This window comes from Equus caballus, chromosome X (assembly GCF_041296265.1).
Source record: "Equus caballus isolate H_3958 breed thoroughbred chromosome X, TB-T2T, whole genome shotgun sequence".
Lineage (NCBI taxonomy): Eukaryota > Metazoa > Chordata > Mammalia > Perissodactyla > Equidae > Equus > Equus caballus.
This window is the reverse complement of record NC_091715.1, coordinates 10,982,910-10,995,230: the sequence shown is the minus strand read 5'-3', so window position 1 is coordinate 10,995,230 and position 12,321 is coordinate 10,982,910. Positions and strand designations below refer to the sequence as shown.

Below are 12,321 nucleotides of genomic sequence, written 5' to 3'. Positions count from 1 at the left end.
TACAAGTAAAATCTAAAGATCTGCTACGTAACTGTAGTAGACATTACTAATATTTGCCACCAAGATTTCTGATCTTCCTTTTGTTCCGGGAGTGGGGGGCACATGCCCTCTTGAAGTTAGGTGTAGTTATGTGACTGAAATGTGAGTTACAGATGGAAGCCAGTTCATGATTTTCCATGCTCTCTTTCTAGACCACCACAACCATGGGAGTGTATGTTGGTATGGAGAAACCATAAAATCTAAGTGGCATGGAAAACTGCACCAGTACATGGAGAAAAGCAATCCTGCCCAGTCTCCCAGATCTGCCAAAGACTTTGTATGAGTAAGAAATAATCTTTTGTTGTGCCACACCACTGAGAATTTTGAAATTGTTACTGTAGCATATTCTAACTTATCCTGACTAATACATCCAAGTTAATTAGCAAGTACGCTGGAATTCTTGAACCCCCAAATTTCTGGGGTGTTGCTTCTGCCTTAGGAATCAGGATGTATTAATATTTCGCATACCTGTTCATTCACACTGCTTTCTCAAATTCTTATTAGCATGAGGTCCTAGAGAGTTTTATAAAACTCCAGTGACTCTGCAGTAAGCACCAAATGTTCTCACATATGGTTGTTGGGGCTGTGTGTGAAGGAATTTTTAAGCTTTGGAAATACATTTTATGTCTGAAATGATTTCTGTTGGTACTAAAATATGTCCTGAATTGTGACATGCCAGGCTGCATGACTTTTACCTACTTATTATGCAAATTCTATTTTGTAATATATAATAGAAATTTTATTTAGTTTCTTGAATTTCTAGATTAGAAATGGTGAAAATTGTAGGATAATCGTAATCAATCTCTCTCTTCTCTTCCACACACTTCATTCTCTCTTTCTCCATAATTGGAATCAAAACCATGTCATTATTTCTCTGACCTGTTGGAAACAATATACCTTTTTTTGTAAGTTAAGGGTCCAGAAACTGAAGACCAATCTTTTCTTTTTGAGTTATCATCGGTACTCTTGTAACGTTACTTTATGTCTACCACCCAATGTGATTTTTACCATCCCTCTCTATAAGTATATCTATTTTAATTTATATCTAACATGTTTATTACTGCATTTATTTACCTACCCAAAAGTATTTATTTACTTCATAGCAATTCTATAACTTTATTTTATGAGCTATAACTGTAACCCAAGAGTCAGCTGCTTGGAAATCCCCAGTTCTTTCCGCCTTATGGGAACTGCGTCTCCTTTCTCTCTGATGTCAAGTAAACTGCCCTGAGACACAATCCCTTAGGTGATAGAAAATCTAACATGCTGACCAAACTGCCTAGGCAGTTCTGTGCATCTGACTTTCTTGTGGTCAGTCCACACTGCGGCCTGTTTCCCTGTCACCTCCTGGACCCTGGTGGCTGTTGTCTTCTCTCCACACGAGCTGTGCTCTTTCCATGACTACATCACCTCTGGCTTGGAGCACTGCTCTGCACTAGCACACAGTGCCATTGGGACAGATTTTTATGGAAGGTTTAGGGGAAATAGAGGGGGATCACGACTCAGAATAGTCAAGACAAGCCATATAAAATTGAATCACTGGCACTCCAGTTCTCAAGAACCCCTTGGCCATCCTCATTACTAGGAATTGCTCAGTGGACATCTTCTCAGACCACAGCATGTCACCATGATGCTGGCTCTCTTTCATCTTCACACTCTGCTCATATATCCCCTTCCCTCCTTTCTCAGAGCCCTTACCACTCCCTCTCTAACAAACTCTCCTCACCGCACTCCTTTGAAACCCGAAATTCCCCTTACTCTAGTATGTACTACAGTTTGACTTTCCCAATCTTTAGCTCAACCCTGTCCTGCTTTTTCATTTTATAAACTTCAACCAGAAATTCTGCCAAACAAATTCCATCTACTCTGGGTAGACATCCTTTAGAAACATGCTTTCAGGTTAGTGTTTTCCTTAATCTATCACATTGTTAGGAATGGGAGTTCCTAATTTCTAGAACAAGGAAGAAGCAATATAAAGTATCAAGGCATTTGAGAAGCATAAGAAGGAGTAGACAACTTTGTGGGTAGGAGGAGTAGCATGTGAAAGTATAGGAGAGTTGTTGAGTTGCAGTCAACAGGATCAGAGTGGTCAGAATGGGCCATGTAATGGAGGCTCTTGGGAAGTATCACGTGGGCAGAAGGAAGCTACTGAAAGATGTAAAGGAGCAGAATGTCCCGCTCAAAACTACGTTTTAGAAAGACCACTCTGGTTTCAGCCAGAGTGGAGTCAGAGAGAAAGTTATAAGACTTTTACTCCAAGAGGAGATTTAAAATGCCTGGGCTGAGGCAGGGCAAGGGTAATGGAGCAAAATGGATTTGAGAGCTGTTAAGAAGGTGGGATTGAAGGGGCTTGGCAGATGGATGAGCAGATGAGTCAGTGAGAGGATGAACCTGGCTTGAGCAGTTGAAGGAGCAATGGTGCACTCTCTGAGATAAGGGAACAAGGAAAGAGGATCATTTTGTAGTGGAGGTAGAGGAAACCATGGATTCAGTTATACCCATGCTTAGTTTGAGGTATCAATGATGCCCCCTTGAAGCTGTCAAGTAGGCAGCTGTAGACCCACAGACACCAGCACCAACAGATTTAGCATGCTTGGTTTTGAATGTTCTTGAGGATCTTGACATCACTAAAGCACAAACGTAAATTAAGAGATGAAAAATTGGTGTTTAAGAGTGAATCATGTAGCCTATGAGTGAGACTCACACATCTACTTTTTTGGGAATCAGGATAATTCAGGAAGGGTGGGGGCTCAGAGACACAAGGGAGAAGTCTCTAGTAGGATGAGAAGGAGGAGATGATAAGTACAATTTAAGCATGTGGAGTTTGAGTGGGCAGAGTGACATATAAAAGCCACTAAAAAGTCAGGACTGGAACTGTAGATTAGGGAAACATAAATCTACTCCATTTTGCCAAACCTCAGCCTTTGATTTCTTAGTTCTGTTAAATGGGGTGGAGCTGAGAAGCAGCCCTAACGTTTTGAGTTTGCTCTACTTTCTACAAGGTACCCTGTCAAAATTGGCAGAGGCAGGTAGCTCTTTAACAATCTGCAAAGAGATTGAGATGAGTAATGAATTTGGAAAAGAGGATGAAATCTAACTGACATCAGCAGAATTATATCTTTATATCTACATGATGTGGATGAAAAACAAGCATGGGTATTTGAAGCCAGAAATGTGCTAAATTTTCACCTCTGACTCTTTAATTTTTCTTATTTTAATTTTACTGATGTCTACACAATGTGCCCCCCTCCAAAAAAAACTTGGCAGGAGTTTCTTCTCCTCCTTAACACTCCTTCACCTCTCCTGCCCCCACCCGATGTACACACACCTGAAGAGTTATTACTAGGTAATCTAACTCAGAAAGACATTTCAAAATGTAATTTCTTCATTAGTGAAGAAACACGTGGTGATCATTTTAAAATATTGAGTGACGAAAGGAATTCCTGAAGTCTTTAAGACATAGATTAAACTGGAGTCTTGTCCTGCAATAATATTTGCTGGCGCCAAGTTTATTGCTGAAATCCAAGAAACATCTCTGCTTCACCCCAGCACCATACATGCCTGCAGCTAATTGACAGACAGGCCTTGAAATCCTTGGGTGATCTGCACACCTTGTCCCTCGGAATAAAAGTCACTCCCTTTAGGAGAGCTTCAGCCTGAATGGTTCATAACCAAATCCTTTTGGTTTATACCAAACAGTAGGTTTCTTGGAGTCAGAGACAAATTTGTGAGATCAGGACAGGGCATGACCTGACTGACTCTTTTCCACCAGTGCAAACATCTTGGTTCTCAAAATGAAGAATGGTTGCCGTATACTGGAATGAAGAGAATTTATTCAAGTCTCAGCAGTACCTAGATCTGAAGACACCAGCATTGGTGCCCTACTTTTTCCAGAATTTCTTGTATTTGGTACATGCTGAGTCTTTCTTCTTCTGAATATTTTCCAAGGACCATGGTAGAAACCACTGCCTAGTAAAGGAAAGGGTTGATTGGCTGAAGGCCTGTACATTTCTTGGGTTGTTTGATTGTCCTTCAGCTTAGAAAACAAAAGAAAGAGAGTACCAGACCCGATTATCTAACATCCTAATTCACCCGGATGTCCTACAGGCACGTTAATTCAGTTTCACCCAAACTGAACTAATTCTCTCCCACAGAGTTGCTTCTGCTCCCACATTCCTGTCCTAATTGATAGTACCACCACCCACGTAGACACCCAATTGAGAAGGATGGGAGTTATCTAAGACATCTCCTGCTTCTTCACTAGTCTCCAGATTTTCTTGATTCTATCTCTTCAATGTCTTGTTTCCATTCTCTCCTCTGCTTTCCCACCACTTTAATTAAAGTCCCCACCATGTCTTACCTGGTCTATGGTAATAGTGTTCTTTCGAACTTTCCTGCCTCCAAATAGCTTACCATCCCTGATCTCAGCAAGTGGCCTTGTCTTCCTTACAAAATGACCCTTCTGTGTTGCAAATCTGATTTTTTGTTTTTACAGCTTAAGACTGCTCATTGATTTTCCATGACTACAGGATGATGCCCAAACTCTTTAGTGTAACCTCCAAGGGTTTCCCTCTATGACCTGATCTCTGCCTTCCCTCCTTACCCTATGGTCAACATTCTGCCATGTGACACCATGTTTCAGCTGTATCATATGATGCTATGCCATCCTATAATATGCCAAGGTCCATGGACGTGCTACATGTACCCTGCGTATTCCCTTCTCTCTGCCTGGAACGTCCCTCCTCCTCTCTGACTGGGAAACTCCTAGTTATCTTTTAAGAACATCTTATTCTTAGTAGCAGCTATCCTGTTTTTTTTAACCACACCTTCACCAAAGCACTTACAACATTGCTTTGCAATGATGTTATCTTTTTTTTTTTTTTCTGCAGGGAAGGATTCGCCCTGAGCTAACATCTGTTGCCAATCTTCCTCTTTTTTTTTCTCTCCGCAAAGTCTTAGTGCATGGTTATATATCCTAGTTCTAAGTCCTTCTAGTCCTTCTATGTGAGCCACCACCACAGCATGGCAACTGATAGATGGGTGTTGTGGTTCTGTGACTGGGAAATGAACCCAGGCTGCTGAAGTGGTGAGAGTGCCAAACTTTAACCACTAGACCATCAGGGCTGGCTCACAATGATATTATCTTAAATGTCCCTCTTTGCTCTCAGTCTGGAAGCATCCTTCAGGAGAAGCCACAATTCATTTATCTTTGACCCTAGCACCTAAATATGCCCCAAGAAAGAGAGGAAGACAAGTCATGTGGCCACACTCCCAGGGTTTCAAGGAAATCACAGGGCTCTTAAAGGAGAGCAAACCACAAAGCTCTTCTTATCATCCATTTTGCCCTTTTTGTTGTGTTTCCTAGGGACTGGAGTCTTTGGAATTTTTTTTTCTGGCAGATGCCAGTGCCATTGGCCTGAGGACATGGTGTCAATAAAAAGAAGTGGAGGAGGGATGACTGTGTTAACTGTGCAAGAGGCCAGTGGTCATTTTTAGATTGAAGGGAATTCAGAAATCATGATCGTGTCCTAGAGCTGTTTTGCAAACTTTAAAAACATGACCCCCAAGAAGGAGACACAGTTTTGTTATGATCTAATACACATAAACACATACACAAACATGTGAAAAAAGCAAGTGAAAAAGAAGGTTCATGAAATAGTTACCTTTACTACATGGCAAGAATTCTGATATTTTCTACTCTAATTAGTTTATCCTATTCTAATCCTATTGCCAAAACTGCCTCCTTTTCACTCAGGTATTTGTTTGTATGTAGATGAAGATGAGCCATGTTCCCTACCAAGAAACAGCTATTTGTGGGAGGGAGCTATGCATGGTCCGTGGGATCTGATGAATACGATTGCTTGCATTTTAAAGAACTGAAAGAAAGTGTGCAATGCAGCTCAATTCCGACTCTTCCAAGAGCTAAATAAAGTTGCCTGATTAACAGAGCACAAACTCAGAGACTGGAATGGCCGATGACTTTGGGTTCCAGTGACTTTGGTCACTGGGATTTGGAAGCCTATGCTATGGCTCTACCATTTGAGAATGCTTCCAGCAGCCACACTGGGGGTCAGTCTAATCACTGTGGTGCTTCTGCTTTGGTAATTTCCATCTCTGTGGTTGTTCACTGTGCGTATCAAACTAACTGACAATTAGTGGCTGAGTGTGTAAACAAAGCCCGTGCAGAATTTAAATCCCTTACTAATGAGCAGTGATGTTTATCAAGAGAACACTGTTGTTTATTCCATTGGATTTCATATGCAAAAATATTGTTTGGCATTTTTGCAACCATGCAAGAGGGAAAGAGAGGAAATTAGAGATCAAGGCATATGCAAACAGGACAAAATGACAAGTAATATGACTTTCAAATATGTCTTAAGCCAAGTTTTAAATGAAATTACTTAATTATTTAGTTAATTTAATCTAATTGTTTATTAAAACATTTATCTGTTGTTCCCCCAATCAGGTGCAGAATATATATAGGTTCAATGTAAGAGGAAATTTCAGCTAGTCAGTCTCTATTTTCGATACTTCCTGTATTCATGTCCTAGGGCTGTTGTAAAAAAAATACCACAAACTGGGTGGCTTAAAACAATAGAAATTTATACTCTCATAGTTCTGGAGGCCTGAAGTCGGAAATCAAGGTGTTGGCAAGACCATGATCTCTCTGAAAGCCCTGGGGAGGATCTTTCCTTGCCTCTTCCTAACTTCTGGTGGTTTGCTGGCAATCCTTGGCTTTCCTCGGCTTGTAGATGCAGTACTCTGATCTCTGCCTCCGTCTTCACAAGGCATTTTTCCTACGTATCTCTGTCTTCACATGGTGTTCTCCTCTGTGTCCCTCTCAGTCCAGGTTGATTGTGTTTTTGCTGGTTTAAAATTCTCAAAAATTTGTCAGTCTTCTGATGAAATTCAAGAGGAGTCTGAACCATTAGACATGAGGGTTCTCCACAGATCCTTCCTGGATAACTCCATCTCTCTTCTTGGCTTCTGCTGAAATGTTTGACTGGATCCATAAATCACATGTCCAATCTCTTTAACACTCCGTTGTCCAGCCACACCCTTGGTATTCTCTCCAGAGCACACTTTCTCATCTTTTGCTGCTATCTGAATAGGCTGAGAATTTTCCAAATCATCAAGTGCTGGTCCCTTTTTCCTTAACAATTCTTTCCTCAATTTATCCTTTTCCTTTAGCTCTTTATTATAAGAAGCAAGGAGAAACCAGGCCACACTTTCTACATTTGGCTTAGAAACCTCCTTACCCAAATGTCCAAGTTCATCACTTACAAGTTATATTTTCCATAAAACTCTAGGACATAATTCAACCAAGTTCTTTACCACCTTATGACAAAGATCACCTTTCCTCCAGTGTCCGATAACATTTTCCTCATTTCCATCTGAGACCTCACCAAAAGCATATTCCTATCAGTATTCTGTTCATGGTGATAGATGTATTCTCTGAGATAATAGAAGCTTTCTCTACTGTGTTCCTGACTTCCATCTGAACCTTTACCAGAATCACCTTTAATATCCGTACTCCTACCAACCGTCGCTTCAAGGCAATCTAAGCTCTATCTATCAAGCTCCTGAAAATACCCCATTTCCACATTTTTGAGTATTTGTTACAGCAGCACCCCACTTCCAAGCACCAAAATCTGTTTCAGTCAGGGATCTCCAGAGAAACAGCTAATAGGATATATACAGATGTATTTATCCATATGTGTATATATATATATATATATATATATATAAATTTATATATATATAGATTTATTATTTATTTATTTTTTGAGGCAGATTAGCCCTGAGCTAACATCTGCTGCCAATCCTCCTCTTTTTGCTGAGGAAGACTGGCCCTGAGCTAACATCTGTGCCCGTCTTCCTCTACTTTATATGTGGGATGCCCACCACAGCATGGCTTGACAAGCAGTGCATAGGTCCGCATCCAGGATTTGAAGTGGCGAACCCTGGGCCGCTGAAGTGGAACATGCAAACTTAACTGCTGCACCACCAGGCCGGCCCCTATTATTTATTTATTTATTTATTTATTTTGTTTAGGAAGATTCACCCTGAGCTAACATCCATTGCCAGTCTTCCTCTTTTTTTTTTTTTTTTTTTTTTTGCTTGAGGAAGATTAGCCTTGAGCTAATATCTGTGCCAGTCTTCCTCTGTTTTGTATGTGGGTCACCACCACAGCATGGCTTAATGAGTGATGTAGGTCTGCACCCAGGATCTGAACCCGCAAACCCAGGCCACTGAAGCAGAGTGTGCAGAACTGTAGCCACTTCGCTGTGGAGCTGGCCCCAAAATATTTATTTTGAGGAATTGGCTCACATGTTTGTGGGTGCTGGCAAGTCCAAAATTTGTAGGGCAGTCTGGCAGGATGGAAGCTCAGGCAGGAGTTGATGTTACAGTCTCAAGGCAGAATTTCTTTTTCTTTGAGAAACCTCAGTTTTTGCTTTTATGGCCTTCAGTTCATTAGATGAGACCAAACCACATTATCGAGGGAAATCTCCTTTACTTAGTCAACTGAATGTATATGTTAATCACACATACAATCTAAATTAGTGGTTGATTAAATAACTGGTTTCTCCAGTCTAGCCAAGTTGATGAATAAAACTAACCATCACTGCAAAGTCAGACTTGGTCATATTCTGTCATGAATTATCAATAAGTATCTGATCCTTTATAAGTTCAAAGTATTGCTTCCTTAAGCTTTTATTTATAAGTTTTAGGCTTCATACTTAGCCAGAAATCTCTTGTATTTGTTTTATTTTATATCCTTGTTTTGTAATACATATGATTTTGCAAATGCTGGGTTTAAATGCTCTTCTCTTGACTATCATGCCTCTATGTAAAACATATTGCTTATTTTTTTGCATTAAGAAAAGTATTTTGAATTTTAAAAATTTCTTTAATGAAATTGAGTTCTTTATCAAAGGAAGTTTTCACACCCACTTGCATGCTATGGTGCAATATTAGGGCTGGCAAAGCACAAATCACAGGGCTATGTGCTTGCTTGCTAAGAGCTTACAGTATTAAGAGACACAAGAGTGAATGCATATGATAAAGGGAAACCTTAGCTACCCATTAGAATCAACTGGAGAGCTTTTAAAACTTCCAGACCAATTAAATCAGAATGACTAGGGGTGGTAGCCAGTTGGCAGTATTTTTTAAAGCTCCCCAGATCTAAAATACCTCCACAAATTCTTTGGTACTCCTTTCTTCAAGAGGTAAAACTTAATTCCTCTCTCTTTGAGAGTGGGCTGGACTTAGTGACTTGCTTCTAACAAGTGCATATGGTGGCAATGACTGCGTGTGATTCCAAAACTAGGTCATAAAACACTTTGAGGCTTCCTCCTGGCTTTCTCTCTTGAATCACATGCTTTGGGGGAAGCCAGCTACCATGGCCATGAGGACATTCAAGCAGCCATAGAGACAGTTCCACATTATAAGGAACTGAGGCATTTGTTATGGTTAATTTTATGTGTCAACTTGACTAGGCCACAGGGTGCCCAGACATTTGGACAAACATTATTCTGGGTGTGTCTGTGAGGGTGTTTCTGGATGATATTAGTATTTGAATAGGTAGACTGAGTAAAGCAGATTGCGCTCCCTAATGTGGATGGGCCTCATCTAATCAATTGAAGACCTGAATAGAACAAAAAGACTGAGTAAAAAGGAACTCCTCTTGCCTAACTTCTTGAACTGGAATATCAGTCTTTTCCTGCCTTTGGACATGGACTGAAACATCTGCTCTTCTTTGTCCTCAAGCCTGCTTGCTTTTGGACTGGAACTGACACCATTAGCTCTCTTGGTTCTCAGGCTATTGAACTTGGACTTGAACTACAACATTGGCTCTCCTGGGTCTCCAGCTTGCTAACTGAAGATCTTGGGACTTCTCAGCCTCCATAATTGTGTAAGCCAATTCCATATATGTATATATATATATATATCTCCTCTATTTGTTCCCCTCTGGAGAACCGTGACTAATGCAGCCTTCTGCCAATAGCTATGTGAGAGAGCCATCTTGGAAGCCGCAGTCAAACCTTTAGATAATTGCAGCCCAAGCTGACATCTTGACTGCAACCTCATGAGAGATGCTGAGCCAGAACCCCCAACTAGACTACTCCCAAATTCCTGATCCACAGAAACTGTAGGATCATAAATGTTTGTTGTTTTAAGCTACCAAGTTTTGCAGTAATTTCTTATATAGTGATGGATTACTACCATACTAGGTGATTCCAATATGAAGCCAAGCTTAAGGAGTACTGCTTTACTCTTCTGTCAGTAAAAAGCATGAAATACCTGCCTATTAAGTACTTAATGGGATATTGACCACTTATTTGTATTGTAAGGCACCTGTCAAATGTCTAACTGAAGCAACAGATCTGTAGTGTTAAATCTTCTTTACTTCTCAATATTTTTCAGTTTCATCCCCATGTCCAATCGAACCCTTCATCAGTGAGCTGCATACCTGGACCATATTACATTGACCTGGCCCTTTCCTCTGTGCACTCAGAATTGACTTCCCAGCTCCAGTAATTCTTTTCTCATGTTTGGGTGTAGACGTCTTTGTGTTTGGGACAGAGTAAATGCATAGTATTGTTCTAAATTCTGTGCTTGTTTGAACCTTTCCTCTTGATTTGCAGAGGGAAATTCCACAATAAAAATAATAGAAGACACTAGACATAAATTCCCTCAATTTGCTCATCATCACACTACTTTTGAATGCAATCTTTCCTCTCCTCTGGCTGTTATTCTTGAAGAGTTGATGTCCCCTTTTCATAGATTAATATTTGCCCCTGTGCTCTGCATCATATCATCTCCTTTTCTCCTCAAGGGCTGGTCTGCATCTTTACCACTCTCTCTCTTCTGGCTTCTCATTGAAACTACTCATGATTTAAGACCCTTAAAGATTGGACTCCAACTAAACTGTAGTCAACTAGAAGGCAAGGGCAGTGTCTTATTAATGAAGATTCATTGACTATATGAGTGAATGCATTAATTTTGAAAATACTGAAACATTTAATGGAGAGTAGAGTTATCTTTTTCAGTATATACCCCAAAATTTGTATTTCACTTTGTTGAAAAGGAAAACTAAGATTAAAGTTAGAGCTTCTTCTCCAGAGATATAGTAAAAGAAGCTACAAATGTATTAAATTTAAAATAGAGATGTATCTGGCTGGTGGTCAACTACCAAGTTGAAAATCTAATGGCCACTTGACACCATTTAAAGCATTGTATTGAAACTGAGAAGCTGGAGATCCAAGACACCCTTTCTCTTATTGCTACCTAAGTGTTCTTGATTTCTTTTTATTTTGCAAAGTCAAAAAGGCACGTTCACTAAAAAAGCCTAAAGAAATTTTCTTTAGGAAGCAGAATAACAGCTATTCTTAGGTGTGAGAATCACTGTAGCAGGGTCACTACCATCCACCTCAATCATACCCTTTATTTGCATTCCCCTTTTGGAATGTAAACTACAAACAGACTACATTAGATTTTTTTCATCATACCCAAAATTGTGCCTATTCTCTCCTCACTCTACAGGTTTTTCCTGGAAGAGTCCATTTCCTGCCATGACTTACAGAGGGTCAGCAAAACACAAAAGAAAGAACATGGACTTTGTGTTTAGTGAGAGTTAGTTGAATTCTGGTTCTGCCACATACTAGCTATGTGGCTTTTAGGGAGTTATGTGGTCTTTCAGAATATCGCTGTCCTCATAAGTCAAAATAATGTACAGCTCAGAGTTGTTATGGACATTAAATGAGAAAATTTTGAAAACAAGTATATGTAGCCCTACTTTTCTCCTTAGAGCCAAATCCATGGTTCCAACTGCATATCTCAAAGGTGTCTCATAAAGGCATCTTCAATATGGTGACTCAAGTCCTTATCTTTCCTTTCATCCTTTCTCCTCTGGTGTTCTCCTAGTTTAATTAACTGCAACATCACTCAGTCACCTAACCTAAAAACCTTTGCATCATCTTTCATTCTTTTTCTTCCCCCTCAGTTTTCATCCCCAGTATCTGTCAGTCAACAAATTATTGATTTTGCCAATAAAATGCTTAAAAAATATAACCTTTCCTCTTCCTCCCCATTTCTACTGCCTTGGTTCCAACTCTCAACTTTTCACCCTGGACCATTGCCTGGCTCCATGTAAACAGGAGCACGTCACTCACCTGCTTATACACAAAATACATTTGTAACAGTGTCCTAGAGTACCCCAACAGTTCTTATAGCCTCTGCAGGCCCCCCACAGTGCTCACCAAGGACCACACAGTTGTT

General features: G+C 40.1%; 1 protein-coding gene across 2 annotated transcripts in view; it reads left to right on the top strand.

Annotated features, from left to right (window-relative positions):
• Positions 1 to 12,109, top strand: part of FANCB (FA complementation group B) — a 70,831-nt gene extending 58,722 nt beyond the window's left edge. Inside the window, exons 11-12 of one of the 2 annotated variants that reach the window (XR_002805319.2) lie at positions 192 to 322; positions 10,468 to 12,109. The gene's annotated coding sequence lies outside the window, so the exon portion shown is untranslated. Of the gene's footprint in view, positions 1 to 191; positions 323 to 10,467 lie in introns of those variants that run through there. The other variant, XR_011434601.1, reaches the window with a different exon arrangement.
• Positions 12,110 to 12,321: the final 212 nt, after the last annotated feature.